The sequence below is a fragment of the Natator depressus genome, chromosome 6, assembly GCF_965152275.1.
Source record: "Natator depressus isolate rNatDep1 chromosome 6, rNatDep2.hap1, whole genome shotgun sequence".
NCBI classification, from domain to species: domain Eukaryota; kingdom Metazoa; phylum Chordata; order Testudines; family Cheloniidae; genus Natator; species Natator depressus.
This window is the reverse complement of record NC_134239.1, coordinates 72,381,402-72,402,415: the sequence shown is the minus strand read 5'-3', so window position 1 is coordinate 72,402,415 and position 21,014 is coordinate 72,381,402. Positions and strand designations below refer to the sequence as shown.

Here is a 21,014-nt window from a genome sequence, read left to right as displayed (position 1 = left end):
AATGATGGCTTAAAGTCCTTCTTGCTCTCACCTGATCACCTGCATAAGTCAGAGCAGTCTCAGGGCTGCTGTAGCTTATGCTGGCAGTAATGGCTCCTTAAGGGGCATTTTACCTGATCAGATTTTCCAGAGTACAGTGTGTTATGATGGAAGGTTTGGAAGGAGGTGGGATTCCCTGGGAATCCCCCCGGCTGCCCTTTGTGCAGTGGAAGGAGTGCTAAAGGACAGGGGCAAGGTTTGAAGAGCTGATCCATACTTTTCAAAAAAAGGAAAACTGAGATCAGCTTTGCCACCTAGAGGCAGTGAAAAGCTGGGGGCTTGCAGCTGGAGACCTTCTGCGTGCAAAAAGGCAGTTCCAATTTTTCATCCCATTCATAGTTCTGGCAACATCTATGTCCTGTGCAGTGAGGGTGCCTCACTGTGAGAGTGTTTGCCTTCTGCTAGTGCCAGAGACACTTCCATCCTCCACACACTTAACCCTAGAGATGTGGCTGCTTTCCCTCTGTCCTGTCCATGCACCACTCTCCCCCTAGCCTAGTGAGAGCACCTTTTCCTGCTGCCAGCCAGATAGTTCCATTCTCCCCAAAGACCTTGCCCCAAGCATCTCCTCTCTTTCACTGTGCTATGACTGCCCCAACATAATGTGAGAACACCCCATAGTGTTTCAGTTTTTCTTGCCGAATAAAAAATGTGACTGAGTTGGAAACTATCTTAGGAGGATGTATACGTGTTAGCCGTTCAACCTGCTTTCTGCTAAAATCCCCATCTGTGTGGAGATGACCAGAAACTAGCCTCACTTCCTCTTGCAAAACCCAAATCTTATCTTTAGTTTCACACTCCCTGTTGTACATGGAGGTTTCCTTCCCCTTGCATGAAAACATGGCTGATGGATTAGTGGCAAACTAAAGCAAAAGGCCTGTTTCAACAGCTCAGTAGTTGTCTTTTGAGCATAATTTACCCCAAACTTCCTTTCCTCTGTTATGGTTCACAGAGTATGTTCCCGTAGGGTGGGCCTGCTGTGGTTACAAACTAAAAAGCCAAAGAAGAGACTCAAGTTCAAATCTCAAGACTTGATCTCTGGCTTTCTGGGCTAGCTCCTGAGGAGTGGATGCACTGGGAGAGTGACACACTCTGCTCCCTCCAGACTGTGCCTTGTCTCATTCAGTAGAGACACCTTACTAGGAGCACTACTGGCTAATGCTGAAGGGAGGTCTGTATTGGCTGGTAGAAGGCCCTGACTTTGAGAGGGTGCCCCAGTCTCTCGGTTATTTAAGACGGGGAGAGAGGGAGCAGAGAATCAGGATAAGGAGATGTTACAGGAAAGGTGAAAGAAAGAGGAAAAGGAAACATTTCAAAAATCTTTCCAGCCTGGGGCAGCACCGACTTGCAGTAAGCTCAGCTTGAGTGAGGAACAACAGACGGAGGGCTTGTCTACACTACAGTGGCTGCAGTAACCCCATAGTGAAGGAAGTATTTCTTCACACAATGCCCAGTCAACTGTGAAACTCTTCGCCGGAGGATGTTGTGAAGGTCAAGACTATAACAGGGTTCAAAAAAGAACTAGATAAGTTCCTGGAGGATAGGTCATCGATGGCTATTAGCTGTTTGCCAGAAGCTGGAAATGGGTGACAGGGTATGGATCACTTGATGATTACTTGTTCTGTTCATTCTCTCTGGGGCACCTGGCATTGGCCACTGTCGGAAGACAGGATACAGAGCTGGATGGACCATTGGTTTGACCCAGTATGGTTGTTCTTACGTTCTTACACACACTAAAGCAATGGAAGGGGTTTTCCCATTGCTTTAGTAACTCCACCTCCCTGAGCGGAGGAAGCTAGGTTGAGGGAAGAATGCTTCCACTGACACAGCTGCATCTACATCAGGGTTAGGCCAGCACAGATACGTCACTCAAGGGTGTGTAACTTTTCACACTGTTGAGCAACATAGCTATGCCAATTTAAATGAAAGTGTAGCCCTGGCCTGAGAAAAAAGTAACACAAGGAAACAAAAGAACACAAAAGCCCAGAAGGAAGTGTGAGTTCACAGACAGGAGGAGGGGAGCAGTAAACAAGACAGGACTAGAAGCAGGAGTTGGAACAGAGCCAGAAGGGAATCCTTGGTGTGAGTGGCTGGAGTAAATGAAGAGATTTAGAATCATTAATGTTGACACTGTGCTGCACATGGGCCTTCGAGGGGGAGGGACACAACACATTCCCGCAGACAAATGGGTAGCTTTCCCTAGTACACCCATGCGTTAGATTGCTCAGCCATGCCAAATCTCTGCTCCACTGGTTGCATGGGAACAGGCGCTCACGAGATGCTTTGTCATTTCCCTGTTGTAGCAGAAGGAAGTGCAGAGGCTGAAGGAAAATCAACAGACCTTCTAGCCGCAAGCAGGGTTTGGTTTGAGTTTGGGGGAAAGTTTTCTTATTTTAGCCGAAGCGCTCATGTCCTATTAGCTTTTGCTCCTTTGTGGTGAAATTCCCGGACTCCATGCAGCGTGCCAGCATCACCCTATGCAGCACGTCAGTTCCACTGAGGCTCTCTGGAACTCTGCCCAGGGGTGAGTTTCACCCTTGTGAAATCTTCTTTATGGTACACAACCCCCTTTCAGCTCCTAGAGGATTTCTGGGGATGTTTCCCCTTTCTTGCCTGGTCTCAGCGGAATGGCTGCTCTGTTGTAAAGCTCAGCGAGGCTAGATATTTATAAAGGACTGAAACACAAAATGTCTGAATCCATCAAGTCTGCTATGAACTAAACTGTTTTAAAGAACAATTTTACAGTGTTTCCATGCCCGTGTCAGTCATTCTACTGCAAGATCTTTCTGTCTATGCCCATCCCTTACCCATATGATTCCAAATCCCCATGCCTTTGCTTCTCTGTGTCAGGGCCCTTCTCTTCACACCTGTCCCTCCCTTGTAAGAGCCCATGTTTCTAAAACTTTTCTAGTCCCTGTCAGTGACCTCATCTTTATGCCTGTCCTCCCCCTGTCCTGCTGGTCAACCTCTGCCTTGCCATGTATACAGATTTTAATACACAAAATGGGCAGTACTTAACCTTTGGAGATTTTGCATGACAGGGTATGAAGGCAATGGTTTTAAGCCATCCTGTCTATTAAACTACTGACTGAACATCTTCTATACTCCAGGAGGTCATGTGGCAATACAGAACCAAATTCAGCCCTGGTTAAAGCAGGCAAAACTCCACGGAAGTCAATAACAAATCACTATCAGAATTGTCCCTTTATAATTATGTTTTGTGATATGAAATATTGACCTCTAGTGGATTTACTAGGGAACTGCATGCATTGCCTTTATAATTGGCATCAAACGAGTGATGAATTCATTCCTAACCAAAGCTGTGTGCCCACCCCTCACTCCTCTTTTTTTTTCCTCCTCCTGAACTCAAGGGTTCCTATCACCCACTTAAAGAAAAACAGTGCCATACAAAAATATGCAAAAAACAAGCAAGCCAATACCCAGTTCCTCATCTACACTGTAAAGTGAGGCCACTGAAGGGTGTGTGTAACCCCCTGGTGAGCATGTGTACAGTGTAACGTATCTCCATCTGTGCCTGATCCACAGAGGGTGTGGGTCTTTCACCACTGCTTGAGAGCATGGCTTTTCAGTGAAAATTGTAAAGACTTGACTTAAGCATTTAGCTCTGGAAGTCCCTGGTTCAGTCCCCTGTGTTTCTGGCCAACCTGATTGCCATCACATGTGCATAGAGAGACAAGTAGTCATGGGTGCTCAAGAAAGCCCTATGCTGTAATGGGTGTTGTGTGTTTTGCTCTTTACACAACAAAAGCCATGCAAAGAAACCACAGGAGCACAGCTGATTTCCAAATCACCATGTTTACTAAATATACACAAAAAATGCCAGACTTGGCTATTATTATTACTATTTGTATTACCATAGCACCTAGGAGCCCTAGTCGTGAAGCAGGACCCATTGTGCTAGGTGCTGTACAAACACAGAACTAAAAGACAGTCCCTGCCCCAAGGAGCCTACAATCTAAGCATAAGACAAGAGACAACAGATGACTGCAGACAGATAGAGCACAAGGAAACAATGAGACACTACTGATCAGCATGACTGGCAGTGGTCTCAGCACAGCAGCAGCCGCTTGTCAATTTTTTTTGTAGGCATCATGGCAGAGGAGAGTTTTACAGAGGGTTTTGAAGAAGGATTAAGAGATAAGTTTTGCAGATGTTTATGGGGAGTTTCTCCCAAGGGCAACATGGGAGAAAGCATGAAGGCATTGTTTGAAAATTTAACAAGAGGGTGATGGTGGCTGGCATGAAGTGGTAGTTGACATCTTGATAGCAAATGAAAGATAATTGGTAGAGTGGGATAGGCATAAAGGGCCTTGAAAGTGAAGACAAGCAGCTTATGTCTGATGTGATGGAGAAGGGAGAGCCAGTGGAGGGATGAAAAAAGAGGGGTCATGTGGTGTGACTGGGGTCCGAGTGGGGAGCCAGCTGTGGTCACTCAATTAGGGTGAACTGCAAAGAATGGGGCAGACAATCCCCATAAGGCTGGTGCATATTTCAATACTTAGATTCACCAAGCCAGCATAAAACAGCTTCTTTATTGCCTTACGGGTACTCAGAAGTTGAAGTGGATTCTAGCCCACAAAAGCTTATGCCCAAATAAATTTGTTAGTCTCTAAGGTGCCACAAGAACTCCTTGTTATTTTTGCTGATACAGACTAACACGGCTACCACTCTGAAACCAGTTCCCTTAAAGTGATCCAGCCTCAGGACTCCTTCCAGGTAACCACGTCAAATATGATGAAAATTTCTATAAATCTTATTTCATCATATAAAAGAAAAGGATTTACCAATCCCAAAGGATCGGACACATTACCTCCCAAGTTAATGAATGTTTCAGATCTTACCCAAATACACGCTACAGTCAATTCTTATTAACCAAACTAAAATTTATTAAAAAACAAAAGAGAGAGAGTATGGTTAAAAGATCAATATACATACAGACATGAGTTTGATTCATTGAGGTTCAGATTCATAGTGTAGATGGTGAGCTTTGTAGTTGCAAAGAGTTCTTTCAGAAATAGTTTATAGGTTATAGTCCAATGTCCAAATATCATATTCAGGGCATACCAGCATAACTGGGACCTCAGTCTTGTGACTCAAACTTCCCCTGATGAAGCCTAAGCAGATCTGAGATGACAGAATCAGGACCCAAGGATCTTTTATACAAGTTCATGTTCTCTTTGACAAGTTGGGATTTCCTCGGGGATCAAAAGGTAATTAGGGTGACTGAAGGAAGTCCATCACCAGTACTTGGCTATACAAATTAACATAAGGCCATTTGCTTGTTCCTCCACCATTCCCAGTACATTTCAAAGAGAGATGACTACCGAGATATCCCGTGTTTACAATTCATTTAAATGATAGGATGTTCTATTGACCTCTGCATTATCAGAATACAGCTTAGACAGGGACTGTTGATTACATTGTCGACCCTACTCATACATATGTAAATATACAAAAACACAAACATGATCTCTCCAGTCTTATGAGGGTTATTTATTTTGCAGGATGTTTAACCCTTTCTAGCCATGCGTCACACATGCTCACAACAATGGGCTCAGAAAATGACCTTTGCAGCAGCATTCTGCTTGGATATGAACAGGGCAAAACTGCATTTGTCAACACCACAGAGGAAGATGTGGCAGTAATCAAGATGTGAGATGATGAGAGTTTTAGCTCTCTGGATGGATAGGAAAGCCCATAATGTAGAGATGTTCTGCAGAAAGAATTGGCAAGATTTAGACAAAGCCCGGATGTGAAGACCTAGAGAGATCTCTCAGCAGATAATGACACCCTGGCAGGATGGCTAAAAAGCAATGATTTTTCTTTTAAATAAAAACAAATGGGTTTTTTAATTTAAGTGAAATACAGCTTTATTTTTTTTTAAATAAACCTATTTAAAATTAAATTTGAAATTATGACAACCTATGTCAAGAGTCAAGATCTAATCTTAGTATAATCTATTAAAATAATTTAAAGTAAATTAAAAAAATATTAAGCAGTATATGTTGACTGCCAAGTTTTAAAGAAAGGTAACCCTCGAAACTGCTGGAAGTCATGGGCAAAGCACCTGGAGCCAGCTGCTGACAGCAGTAGCCTCTTCTGCAGGCACAGAGAGAATATTTTCTTCATGTCAGTTTACTCATAGATTCCAAGGTCAGATGGGGCCTTGTGATCATTTAGTTTGACCTCCTGTCTGACACAAGCCATAGGACTTCCCCAGTTCAATTACTAGCTTATTCAACGTTAAAAAAACCAATGAGAGCTGAAAATGCAGAAAAGCTTGTTTTCCTCTTCCAATTAATGAATAAAAACTCGGTGTGAGAGGGTGACATCTACAATTAATTAATTATGGATAATACTTCCTTTGTTTAATAAATTAGTTTTAAATGCAAAACATGTTTTGATAAACTTACTGATAAACGTCTTTTCATATGTCTCCAGCACATTTTGGATTTTATTTAACTAATAAAAAGCCATTTTAAAATGCTGATTTGTGCATTGTTAATTGAATTTGAATTTCCATCAAACTGAGCATGACACAAGTCTGAAGTAAAGAATTAATAATCCTCTAGTAAATAAGAAGTGTATCATTCATTTTCGAACAATAAAATGCAAAAATTAAAACTGTGAATAAATGTAAATTAAGTTATATAATAATCACTTATATAAATGTGTACAGCTAGAATGAATCTGCCTGGTTATCCAAAAGAAGCACCAAATTTAGCGTAAAGGCTCTATTTAGTTGCAAATCAACATGTTTTAATGATTACCAACCAATGAGAATCAACTTACATTTAGGAATATAACTAAAAAAAGTACCCATGAAAACACAGTTAAAATTGATTGTTTAAACTAAGGTTTCCTGCTTGCTGATTTAAATCATAATTAAAATTGGTGATTTAAATCACTGGGATTTAAATCTATTCAGCCTGCAGCTGGGTTAGGGCCTGAGTGCCAGGAAGGATGATGCTGTTGTCCTCTGTGATTGCGAAAGCAGGTAGCAGTGAGGGCATAGGGGGAAGATTAAGAGTTCAGTTTTAGCCATGTTAAGTTTGAATTGATGGGTAGACATCCACAAAATGTCAGAGACACAGGCCAAAATCTTAGCATGGAAGAAGGACACAAATTTGGAGTAGAGAGATAGATCTGTCTGTTGTCAGCATAGAGATGGTAGTTGAATTGGTTTTTGTGGATGAGATTATTCATTGTTAAGGTGTAGAGGGAGAAGAGAAGGGAACCAAGGACAGAGCCCTGAGGAACTTACACAGGTGTCTGGAGGCAGGATGAGGAGGATCCTCTGAAGGACATGCTGAAGGAACAATCAGAGAGGTAGAAGGAGAACCAGGAGAGGACAGAATTGCAGAAGCCAAGGGAGGAGGAGATTTCAAAAAGAATAGCATGGTTGATGGTGTCAAGGGCAGCTGACAGGCCAAGTAAGTTGAGGACAGAGTACTAGTTCTGAGCTTTATCTAGGAAGAGGTCTAGAGACTTTGGCAAGAGCAGTTTTACTAGAGTGAAAGGGGTGGAAGCCAGATTGGAGAGTCTAGGATGGAATTGAAGGAGAGGAATTCCAGACAGTGATTGTAATTAGTGTGTTCAATGGGTTTAGAGATGAAAGGGAGATGGCATGGTAGTTGGAGAGGCAAGTAGTGGGGGAGGGGTCAGTGTTTGTTTTCTTAAAATGGCAGAGAATTTTACCAGGACACTGGGGATGATGTCTTCTTTTTGTACAAAGTTATGCAGAATCGTTAATAACCACATGTGCTCAGGACTTTGGTGTATATCTGATCCCAAAGAGAGCAGCCCAGCTCCCTTCCCAACACTGTGGAGCTGCTATTTTAGGAAGAGTTCTACAGGAATAATTCACTCTTCTGAAACACCAGTGCTATTGCCTGAAACACCTGTGTGTTCACGGGAGGGTTCCTAACCTAACTCTGCATAGTTGGTGAGGGCAGACAAGACCATAGCACAAGGTGGGGTGGTTGCAATCTCTTGCCAGTGAGTCTCTTTGATTAAGTGTTCTGCCTTGTTTACCCAGAAACCCTTTTTCTTTTCTTATTTGTCTTTGTTCTTTTATTCAGTTCTTCAAGTCTTTATTGGTCCTGATTACCATAGTATGTTTGAAATAATCTTACTTCTTTCCTGAGGGCAAAATTAGACTTGGGAAGAAATCAGTTTTCTTATTGCATGACAAAACTGAATGGAACAAACAGTGCACAAGAAAATTACTATCAGAGATTCTTTGAAAAGAAAAACACTCCCCAGAAGCAACAGCTCAGTATTGCATATGATTGCAGTCACCTCCTTTGGGTTCCTTAGCTAAACACAGATTTGAGGGAAGCAGCAAAGTGAAAAGGGGTTGCTGTGGGAGTACTGGGACGCTTGCCTGATCCTTTATAAGAAAGTTCTCTGGTGCTCATGGTGGTGGAGAGCAACTGAAAAGACTGGCATTTTCATAAACCACACTGTCAAGTGCAAGGTAAGGGAACTTGTTTCAGGTGTACTGTTAGGTGAAACATGCTGTGGGGTTAAGAGAGGCTATTCCCACCTGGGTATAGGACCTGCTTCTTCACCCAACACCAAATATTGGTGACTGGAATTTCTGTGCTGGTTCCCTATGCAGTACAGTAAAAACTTATACATTAATATCCCTCAGATGGTCCCTCTATCAAAATGACAGCAAGATACTTCACCCAAGGTTCTGTATGTCTCCTGGTCCTTCTAGCCTCCTTCTGAGGCAGGGACAATCTTTCTGATTCTGTGTTTGTGCAGCACCTAGCATAATGGGATCCTAGCCCAGAACTAGGGCTCCTAGATGCTACAGTAATATCAATAATAATTAAGGCTGCATGTCTGTCACGGAAGTCACGGATTCCATGATTTCTGTAACCTCTGTGACTTCTGCAGTGGCCAGGGCCAGCAGCAGCAGTTTGGGTGTGTGGGTTGGGGCTCAGGGTTGGGACAGGGGGTTGGAGTGCAGGGCAGCACTTACCTGCAGGGGGCTACCCGGCTCACACTGGCATGTCCCTGCAGCTCCTAGGTGGAGGGGCCAGGGGGCTCCGTGTGCTGCCCGTGCCCGCAGGTGCTGCCCCCGCAGCTCCCAATGGATGCAGTTCCTGGCCAATGGGAGCTGTGGAGCCGGCGCTTGTGGCAGGAGCACTGCGCAGAGCCCCCCTAGCCACACCTCCCCCTAGGAGCTACAGGGACTGATGCCGGTTGGAGCTGGCTAGGGAGCCTGCCAGCCCTGCCAACCCTCCCTCCCCCAGTACCAACAGGGGTCCCGGTCAGTGTGCTGCTGCCTGCCCCTCTCCCCCCCCCCCCCCGCAGCATGGGTCCCAGGCTGTGCACTACCACCCGCACCGCCCCTCCCAGCACCAGCAGTGGTCCTGGGCCATGCGCCTTCACCCGTGCCCCCACCCAGCACCAGCAGTGCCCCCGGGCCACCCCCCACAGTGCCCCTGGACCACCCCCACAGAGCACTCGCAGCCCCCTAGCCCAAGTTTTAGTTAGGGGTATATAGTAAAAGTCATGGACAGATCACGGGCCGTGAATTTTTGTTTACTGCCCATGCCTGTCCATGACTTTTACTAAAAATACCTGTGACTAAAATGTAGCCTTAATAATAATTATGAAACTCTTGTATTCTTCATCTTCGAGATGGGGCTTTTGCTTAATGCAGGGAAACTTTTCCAAGGGAGAAGACTGATCACCAAATATAAATATAATTAAAATTTAGGAGCCTTCTGCTGGTGGCCACGGGATTACCGATGGATGCACCTGCAGCAGTTCAGAAGTCTGGTTTGATTTAGATTGATACCCAACACATTGGATGCTTATCTGAACATCTTTGATATGGAAGGAATTTTTTGAGAGTAGTGTGGCCAGGAGTTTGTAGTAGCCTTAATAAAATCTTTTATATACATTACAACCAAGCCCTGTCCCTTCTCTTGTGTGAGGGACAACACAGTGCCAGTGGGCTTTCTCTTCAGATGTCCTTCACTTCCTGCTCTTGATAAGGCTGGAAATGGCATGAGAACAGGTATTTCTTGGGGTTTCTCCTGGGATTTGGGCAGCTTCCATTTCCAATTACATACAGAACCAGAACGTGCTGAGGAGTGTGGAAATCAAAAACAGAGGCAAACTGTAATAAGTAAATAAAAAGGTTCAGCTCAGGTGGACCCTTGGAAGATATTTCAAGGGAGTATTTTCTCTGAGGTAGTTTGTTCATCTCTAAACTGCAGTGCTGAACAGGGACCTGGTCAGTGTTAATGTGAGTCAAGTATCAAACCTAAGGCCAGAGTTTTCTAAACTGGCAACTGATTTGGTGCTCAGAAATGGAAAAACCCAGTCAGTGGCCACTTTTGAAAATTTGTCTATAAATAAGTCTACTCTATTTCAATTGTGATTTTACTGCTGTGAGGCCTTGTCTACATTCAGTATTGCACCTGTTTAACGAAAGGTTCTATTTTAAACCAATTTTGTTAAACTTCTGTGTGGGCACTCTGCATTCAATTTAAACCTCATTTATATTGATTTAGCTAAATTTGGTAAGTACTAAACTTCAGCTAAATAAATATAAGCCCAGCTGAAATTGAATTCAGAGTGTCTTTGGATGCTCAACAGCAGTGTTCTTTTTGTTTCCTGCTTATGAAACTTCTGCTGAAGCAGCTGCTTTCTGATTTCTGACACCAGGTCCCTGCAATGTGGGTGTCACAGATGACTATGAATGCAGCTCTCAGATTCACACCCAATGAGAAGTACTTTGCATTCAACCATGTGACTATCAGAAGATGGCAATTACCAAGGTAGGTGCAACTCTCTTTTAAATATTTTGATGTGTGAAGCACACAGCTAAAAGGACTGGAAACTCCTGAGATCAGAGCGAGTTTTTTCACGACAGCATTTGGCAAAGCTCCTTATCCCACTGACTGCTGAAGGACACTGCCAAGCAATCTCTGTCATCCCTTTCTGATCTGAAAAATCTCTTCAGTCCTTTTTTTTTGGTAAGAGGTTCTTCAATCTCTTGTTTATTTAGTATAATTCATTTCCTACTGCTCCTCATTGTGTGTGTGTGTGTGTTTGCGTTTGTGGAAAATTCTTTGGGAAGCTCTGTGGCTTCTGCCCCTACTTGACATTGTGCCAAACCCCCAGTTGATTCCAAAATAAAACAGGGTTTCCCAAGCTGTGTGAACTTTGCCTTATATAAACGCAGCTAAACTGTTTTCAGTCACCACAAAGCCTGGACTCACCCTCAACCTTCTTCCATTTGTACGCATTTCAAAAATGCTTTAAAAACCTCTTCAGAACAAATTCACCAGAATAGTGCCTCACAGCACAGAGTAGCTGTCACTGTCTCCCACCCTAGGGGTATTTTCCCTCTACACACACACTGCAGTAGAATACACTCTCATTCTGTGGATCTTCTGTGGATCTTAGCCAAGATGTAAATTAAAAAAAAAACTGTTTTAATGTGCCATAATGACGTGGAGGCTGCTGAGGCATCAGTGCCCTGAGCAACAGAGGACTGTCTCCATTGGAAGGTACTGCCCTTGGAAAAATACATCTTCTCATACACTTAGTGCCAGATTCTGCACTGGCTTTCCCCCATGTAACCTCAGTGACATCACAGGGATTGCACAGAATGTAAAGCAGTAGAGAATCTTCCCTGTGTTGTGCAAACTACTGTGATGGCAGCTTAATCAGAAACGAAGACGATTAAAAGACCACCTATCCTTCAATTAAGTTGACAAGGGACACTTGGGAGAAACAGAGACAGGGTCTTCCCACATGAGCCACAGGTGATGCCACAGCATGTATGAAAATGTCCCTGTAATGAATAGGAGAAATGGCTGGGGAGGGAGGGAGCAGGCTCCATCTCCAGGACTGAAGTGGGAGGAAGGAATCAGAGGATGAAATGAGGAATGCTTCATAATAAGGGAAAGAGGGCAAAGTCAGAAATCCTTCCTTTACCATGAAGGGCCTAGGGGTCTTGGGGCGATATGACAAAAAGCTCAAGACTAAGCAATCAAGCATTTTCTCAAAGTCTCTTCCACCTAGAAAGGAGATGAATGTAAAGGGATGGACTAGACTTGTTTAAGATTAGGAAGCACATAGTGAAAACCATCAGTCTCTTCTTTTTTTAAATCCTGACCCATAATACAACAACAAGGGGACAGTGTGAAATTTAAAGGCAGCACAAGTGTAACCAATAAAAAGTAATGATTCTTTACAGAGTCTGTAATCAGCCTGTAGAAGTCACATCACGGCAGGAGGGCATCGAGACAAAACTGTGGCTGGATTTAAAAAAGGATTGTATAATTTTATAGTAATGAATAACATTTGCAACTATGCAAGCTACGATAATAAGGGTAATCAAACTCATAGCATGGGGTGAAAGCTGATCACCTGCAGGGGTCACAAAGAATATTCTTCCTGTGTTCAACACTGCACAATTAGAGAGATGCATTGCATATGTGGAGAGGGCTAGGGCGTATGTGGAGGAGGATCGGGAAGGTGGCTGCATGCAAGCACCAGATACTATCCATTACCAGACTCAGAACTTGGTATGAGGTCAATGGTATCAGTTAATCTGTCGACTACATTATTACGGGGCACTTAAAAGAGCAGACTAAAACCTCTCAGGACAATAGACAACAGCCAGGTCTAAGCAACAGGATTCTAAAATGCAGGTTTGAGGTTGTATCACGGAGAGTCAATGTCAGCAGCCAGGAATTAAAACTAATCCTAAAGGCAAGGCAATTAGTAGGACCCATTTGACTGGGCAAGGCTCTAGAGCAAAGATTCTCAAACTTCATTGCACCACAACCCCCTTCTGACAACAAACATTACTACGTGACCCCAAGCTGGGGGGTGAAGCCAGAGCCCGCTCCAGGCGCAGGGGAAGGGGGAGGCAAAGCCTAAGCCTGATCCCTGCCGCCCGGGCAAGGGGGCCAGAGCTGAAGCCCAAGGTGGAGCCTGAGCCCCGCCGCCCAGGGTTGAAGCCCTTTGGTTTCAACCCTGGGTGGTGGGGCTCGGGCTTTGGCCCCAAGTCCCAGCAAGTTAATACCAGCCCTGGTGACCCCATTAAAACAGGGTTGCGACCCACTTTGGGGTCCCAACTCACAGTTTGAGAACCGCTGCTCTAGAGGAAGCAGAAGCCCAAGAAAGAGGGGAGCTCAGCAACCAGCAGCTAATGAACAGTATGGTCTCAAAGGGAGTATGTAGCTCTCTGTTAAAAATAAACAGATGGCAGAGAGTGCCATAAAAGCCAAAGGATTTCAAGGGTCTCGCTCCTTCTTCTTATTTATAGAGGGTCCAATTCTGTGAGGTGCTGAGCACCCTCAACTCTTAATGTCTTCAGTGGCCATTGAGGACATTTAGCAAGTAGCAGGTGGCTGTCTAGAACTCAGCTGCCTCTTAGCACCATTGCCTGGCAACCCAGTTGCTCCCAGAGTGGACAGAAGAGCCAGAAGATCATCATTTAAGGCTTGTAGCATCAGCAGCACAGTGGCTGGTCAATGCATTCTATGTCTGCAGCTGTGCCAGACCTGCTTCCTGTACTGGACCTTGCTCCCACCCACATCTGCTCCTGTTCCAGCCCCAGTCTCTACCTTTCTCTGAAATTTCTGCCTCCAGCCATTGGCTTGTCTTCCGGCTCCAGTTCCACCTTCCAGCTCTGCTCAGACCATTAGGCCTGAGTCTTTCTCTGACCACTAGATTGCATTGCCTACACCACAGTGTGTGACAGTGGCAACCCAGTAAGCCACTTTCTGTCTGAGTGCCTGACATGTTCATTGGCTACAAAATCCCTCTGCTTTCTCTCCACCCCTGAAGCTCTTCCCTTGAGCTATGGGAGACTATTCAATGCACAGTTTGATCCTTTACCTAAATTGCCAGGGATAAAAAGAAAGTCATTAAGGTAGATCTGGCTTCCTGGCTCTCATTTGTCTGAGTGTGTTGCTTTAAAAGTTATTAATAGGGTAATAAAGAGATTAGGAACACAGGGAACACGCCTTCAGCTAGCTGGCTGCACTCTAACAAAGGGACATCAAGAGAAAACCACACTGATTTGCTGGTGGTGAAAAGAAAAGCTTATGCCTGACTGGTGCGGACTGAGCTCGTCATATCAAGCACAGAGGCAGCCAGGCCTTGGCATGGGGGAGGGCAACCTTTAACAACATCTAATTCCTCTTCAATTCAGTGGAGTTATTTGCTTTCAATTAACCTTTAGTTGTGACTGTTTTTAAAATCCCTTTTGGCATGGTAGTCGATTGTGTTTCTGCAGAGCATCTGTGTAACACACAGTCTCATAAAATGCGCTGCAAGAAGTCAATCCAAAACTGAAAGGAAAAGGAATAGTTTAAGATGAGATTTTTAAAAAAGTATTTGACTCAGTGGTTCAGGGGAAGGATGGGAAGATTGTTCCAGATAGATGGGGCAGCGTCAGGAAAGGAATAACCACCAACTGTGGAGAGTCAGAAGTGGAACAGGACAGAAACCAAGAGGAGGAGTGGAATGGGCTGCTGGGAAGTAGGTGGATTTGATGTCAGGGAAGTAGGATTACGTTAGGCAGCTGTGGCTGCTTCTTATTACACTAATCATAACCATCTCACTGTTATATTGTGTTTCTACTACCTCTTAGAGGTATCCAGCTGTTATCTCTTATATGTAGATTGTAAACTCATGGGGGCAGGGACTGCTTTTTGTTACATGTGCGTCTAGCAGTGCTTGAGTCCTAAAAACAGAAGTGCTGAAACACACTTCCAGTACTATCACTAATTGACAGTACTGGAACGCTACTCCAGCTCCGAAAGTAAGTGCTTGAATGGTGTTCCTGAACATGACGTCAGGACTTGAGCCCTGGCCTGGGGTGTGTAGTGCCTAGCATGATGGACCCTAGGCACCACCAGAATAAAAAATCAATAATAATGAAGTCGGAGGGAGTGCATGTGTGGGGAGTTTTGAAGATGAAGACAATTTTGGAGAGGAATCCATTGGAAAGATGAGAGACTGGGGATGAGATGGTTCTCCATCCTGCAGGGAGCGAGTAGACTAGCTTTGTCAGTCTTTACACCCTGAAATTCAGAGAGCAGGGTTTACGGAAGTACTTTATGAATTACAAGAACTGAGACAGTAAGTCATTTGGGTACAAACGAGGATTTCACAAGAGGCAAGATGATGGTAATCTGAATGATGGCAATGCAAAAAGAGGCTGACTAAGAAGAACGTATGAATTTGGGGCAGACTAATTCCTAGATATATAAACTCAGAAGGAAGTTAGGAATTAAACTGAGATTGATAGGGGATCAAAAAGACTTTTTTCCCCAGAAGAAGGACCTCAGCCTTTGTAGCATTCAATTGTAGGAAGTTATAGTGTAGCCAAGAGCTGACTCACAATGGGGAGATAGATGGGAGACAGAGGGATTAGTGAGTGTGTCTCCTGTATAGAAGTGATATCCAAGCCTGAAGATAGCAATAAAATGTCTCAAAGGTAGGAGAGAGGTGAAGAAGAGAAGAGGTCTGAAGACAGAGCCTTGAGACACTCTGTAACAGAGGGACTGGTGAGAAATTGTAAAGCCTCCTTCCAAAATGAGGAGTCAGAGAGATATATTCAAAGCAGGAGAAGAGTATGCTGGTGTCACTGACTTTTTGCTTGAGGTGCTAAAGAAGGACAAAGTGATTGACAGGATTGAAAGCTGAGAAGTTGAACACAAAAAGAAGAGACAGGGATGAGTTTATCATTAAATGCTAAGAGAAACCAGCCAGGAAGAATTAGTCAAAACTCTGCTTTTGTAAGAATTAGGGTCAATTAAAAATTAATTTTGTTGGAATTGAGATATTGCTTCCATCTGCTTAAACTCAAAGTCTATAACCAGGAAAACCCTTGTGTGTTACAGAATTTCTAAAACAATGACAACATATTTCTCCAGTTCATGAAAGGTTTACTATTGTAAATCAGATCTTATCATTATTCAGGTCCCTGGAACCTGGCTTCAGTTAGGGCAAAGTGCTCAGGTACCACAGGGACAGATGTAGTATAAAAACTAGAATAGAATAGGTGCTTGTATGAAGACGTAACAGCCATTAACACATATTTTCCACAGATATAAACTGACATTGTGGGTGATGCTGGCATTCCAAGAAACAATGTTTTGAAATAAGGCGTGTCATAAGTTGAAGTTTAGGAAGTTGTCTATGTTAAACAAGAACAGTCCTGTTAATTTTTTGCTCCTTTCGGATCACAATAAAAATGCTTATTGTTTGCCAAATGAAAAAGAACAAATATTTCATTTCCCAGTTTCTAAAATGCTGTTACTAGTAATACAAAAATAAAATAAGATAAAAAAGCAGGTGCAGTATAAAATATGGCTTTATATTGTCTGTTTCAAGTGTACCTTTAAGTTTGACTGGACTGATCTTGAGCACTCTGCCCCAATTTAGATGATGAATTTTTTGTTGTCCTTGCCAGCTGGGGGTCTCGTGCTGAACTACAGTGGAATCTGCCATCCAGTATTTGGACTTGTACATCCATGTTGCATATTACTACAGCTGAGTCGTGAACAGAAAGGAGAACACTTCCCCTACTATGATGTCAATTGCCTCAGCTAGAAGTCAGATCATTGTTATTTCTGCTGCACAGATGCAGGATCTGGGTCCAGAACTTCCCAAATCTATATAGGTGCCCCTCAAAATGGTCCTCTTTTGGTAAAGCAAGAGTGAATTCTATCGCCAATAGCATGACTGTTTAGGCAGCTGCACGGTGATCAGAAGTAGCTGACAGCTTCAGATGCCTCCTAAATGAATTAATGTTGCCCTTTTAAGAAGAGTCTACTGGATCTCCCTGTCCAGCTCAGCACTGGGGTTTCATTGCCCTTTTAAGAATCATAGAATCACAGAATATCAGGGTTGGAAGGGACCTCAGGAGGTCATCTAGTCCAAACCCCTGCTCAAAGCAGGACCAATCCCCAACTAAAGCATCCCAGCCAGGGCTTTGTCAAGCCTGACCTTAAAAACTTCTAAGGAAGGAGATTCTACCACCTCCCTAGGTAACGCATTCCAGTGTTTCACCACCCTCCTAGTGAAAAAGTTTTTCCTAATATCCACCCTAAACCTCCCCCACTGCAACTTGAGACCATTACTCCTCGTTCTGTCATCTGCTACCACTGAGAACAGTCTAGATCCATCCTCTTTGGAACCCCCTTTCAGGTAGTTGAAAGCAGCTATCAAATCCCCCCTCATTCTTCTCTTCTGCAGACTAAACGATCCCAGTTCCCTCAACCTCTCCTCATAAGTCATGTGTTCCAGTCCCCTAATCATTTTTGTTGCCCTCCACTGGACGTTTTCCAATTTTTCCACATCCTTCTTGTAGTGTGGGGCCCAAAACTGGACACAGTACTCCAGATGAGGCCTCACCAATGTCGAATAGAGGGGAACGATCACGTCCCTCAATCTGCTAGCAATGCCCCTACTTATACATCCCAAAATGCCATTGGCCTTCTTGGCAACAATGGCACACTGTTGACTCATATCCAGCTTCTCGTCCACTGTAACCCCTAGGTCCTTTTCTGCAGAACTGCTGCCTAGCCGTTCGGTCCCTAGTCTGTAGCGGTGCATGGGATTCTTCCGTCCTAAGTGCAGGACTCTGCACTTATCTTTGTTGAACCTCATCAGATTTCTTTTGGCCCAATCCTCTAATTTGTGTAGGTCCCTCTGTATCCTATCCCTACCCTCCAGCATATCTACCTCTCCTCCCAGTTTAGTGTCATCTGCAAACTTGCTGAGGGTGCAATCCACACCATCCTCCAGATCATTAATGAAGATATTGAACAAAACTGGCCCAAGGACCGACCCTTGGGGCACTCCACTTGATACCGGCTGCCAGCTAGACATGGAGCCATTGATCACTACCCATTAAACCCGACCTTAAATCTAGCCAGCTTTCTATCCACCTTATAGTCCATTCATCCAGCCCATGCTTCTTTAACTTGCTGGCAAGAATACTGTGGGAGACCGTGTCAAAAGCTTTGCTAAAGTCAAGGAACAACAAGACTCTCTTTACCCCTTGGACACCAGAAGGTTGTTTCCTTTCCCAGTAGACTATCGAGGATTTATAAGGGGGAAGGATTGAAGAAAGAGTTGGGGTGGGGGGGGGATGGCTTGCTATGTAAACCAGTATGCAAATTATTAGCTGAGCTTTTAGGTCAAAACAAGTCAATTTTTAAAAGAATTTTGAAAAAAACAATTTTAAGAGTTTTCAAAACTTTTAACCCTTTTCAGTTAAAAAAATTTAAATATTTTGTAACCTTAATTCTCTTAAATTATTTTTCCAGAAAGGTAATCTCACATGGGTGCTAATTTCTTCATGGCCTGTCAGGGCACCACTAATTTCTCTAGCTCCATCTATACCAGTGGTTCTCAACCTGTGGTCTGCAGACCCCTGGAGGTCCACAGACTATGTCTAAGATTTCCAAAGATTTCCATTTAAAATTGTTTAGGGGTCAGCAAATTAAAAAAGGTTGAGAATCACTGTTCTATACCATTTCATGTCATTTTCATCACTTTCATAGTTGCAATATCTGTAGCTATTGCACCTACAGTGGCAACACATCTGAAGGAGATGAGATTTCAGGGGGAGTTACTCTTAATTGACTGAGAAAATCCCTCCCAACAAAAACTCTGAGATTAGGCAAATCTGTACTTGGCTTTGTTTTGCTTACAGTCATCTAAGGTCTCAGCTGTCTTTGGAGGGCCTTATGCAACTGAGTTTGACTTTACAAGAGTTTAAATGGCGATAGGTTGATCGTTGATCCAAAGCCTATTGAAGTCAATGGAAAGACTCACTGAGGGCAGTGTGGCTCTGGAGATAGTGCACTGGCTGAGCCTGCATGAGGAATGGACTTTATTTCTGGGTCTACCATTGGCTTGCCAGGTGACCTTAAGCAAGTCCCTTCCTCTTTCTATGCATCAATTTTCTCATGTGAAATTGGGATAATCACACTGATCTCCAGGGCTTAAATTCTCACAGAGTATTTCCTGGAGCTCTGGGCTTCAGTCCCCTGGGAGGGGGCTTCTGCCCCACGGATTTGAAAATATTTACCAGAGCTCTGCTCCAGACAGCTCCTGCTGAATTTAAGCCCTGCTGATCTCCTTCAGAGATCTTTGGGACCTAGGAATAATAAGCTCTATATTAGAGTTTTACTAGGGGTCACGCCCAGTGATGAGCTGCCAAAATCTTAACAACGGGTTCCCTCCTCACTCCACGAGGGGGTCATTGCCCACCCCCGCCCCCCGGGACTCCTGCCCCACCTAACCCCCCCCGCATTCCTTGGCCCCCCCCCCAGACCCCTGCCCCATCCACCCCTCTCCCCTGTCCCCTGACTGCCCCCAGAACCGGGCAGGAGGGTCTCATGGGCCACCATAGTGGGTGCCCACCCCACCCCTAAGAGCCAGAGGCACCTGCCAGGGGGCGAGGTGGGCAGTCCCGGCGGTGCTTATCTGGGGCAGCTCCCAGAAAGCATCCGGCAGGTCCCTCTGGCTCCTAGGGGCGGGGGAGCGTAGCTGGGGGGGAGCAGGGGGAGCGTAGCTGGGGGGGGGAGCAGGGACCCACTGATCACATTAAAAGTGGCGCCTTAGACGCTGACTCCCTGGGTGCTCCGGGGCTGGAGCACCCATGGGGAAAATTTGGTGGGTGCAGAGCACCCACCGGCAGCTCCCCACCCTGCGCCCGGCCCCAGCTCGCCTCCGCATCCGCCCCTGAACGCACCATCCCGCTCTGCTTCTCTGCGACACCCCCCCCCTCAGCTTCCCGCGAATCAGCTGTTCAGCAGGAAGCCGGGGAGGGCAGAGAAGCAGGCCGCGGCTTCCCGCTCAGGCTGAGGGTGGCGGAGGTGAGCTGGGGCGAGGAGCGGTTCCCCTGCGCGCCCCCCTCCCTCTGGGTTACCTGCTGCGGCACAGGCGGCCCTCCTCGACCCCCGCCCCCCAGCTCACCTCCACCTCCCTGGGCCTGAGCGGGAAGCCGCCGCTTGCTTCTCAGCCTGCCCCAGCTTCCCACGCGAATCAGCTGTTTGCGCGGGAAGCCAGGGGGGGAGGGGGTGGAGAAGCAGAGCAGGGCGGCGCGTTCAGGGGAGGAGGTGGAGGCAGAGCGGAGGTGAGTTGGGGCCGGGGGTGGGGCGGGGAGCTGCCGGTGGGTGCTCCAGGGCTGGAGCACCTGTGGAGTCGGCGCCTAAGGCGCCACTTTGGGCCAGTTAAATTTATAAGCCCTTTTAGAACCTGTTGTGCCTCGCGGAACAACCGGTTCTAAAACGGCTTCTAAATTTAACAACCGGTTCTAGCGAACCGGCTCCAGCTCACCACTGGTCAGCCCCCAGTAGAAGGATGCCAAAATTGTCTCTCACCAAATTCCCATGACTGCCAGGTTAGCTGTGATTTCCTCTAGCATTTGCTGGGATTGCAATTTGGCCCACGCACCCATTGCCATTGAGGCACTATAAAGTCAGCGATCCCCTGATAAAGAAACCCATATGGTAGGTATGTCTCACCTCTACCTCCCTTCTCCGGTGCTGGACAGCTGTGGCCTGCTTCTTCCCCCCGTCTCCCATCTGGTTCTATATCTCTGTTGTGTTGCATGACCCCTACGCTGCAGTGGGCAAGGCTTGGTAGGTTGGGTGATGACACGTGTTATAAATATGAGCGTGAGGACACTGTGTACCAGCAGGGCTTAGCTGACAGGGAGCTGAACACGGCGCCTCCCGCCTGCACATCCGCGCTTGTCCTGCCAGCTGACATAATTCCGAACAGGCGCCATCCCCAGCCAGCGCTCACAGCTGCAGGGCAGCGCTGCGGGGCTACTGCGCAGAGCGGGATAGGGGCCATCAGACAGCCAGACAGCCACGTGGGCAGGGTCGCGCTACGCCGCGGGTCTGTGCGAGGCCCGGAGCAGCGTGGCACGTGGCCCT

At 45.5% G+C, this 21,014-nt stretch overlaps 1 long non-coding RNA gene across 1 annotated transcript in view; it reads left to right on the top strand.

The window, feature by feature from the left end:
* LOC141989271 (uncharacterized) overlaps positions 1-21,014 on the top strand; it is a 212,319-nt gene that overhangs the window by 83,996 nt on the left and 107,309 nt on the right. The window contains exon 4 of the long non-coding RNA XR_012639952.1: positions 10,753-10,865. This is a non-coding gene — a long non-coding RNA (uncharacterized LOC141989271). The remainder of the gene's footprint in view (positions 1-10,752; positions 10,866-21,014) is intronic.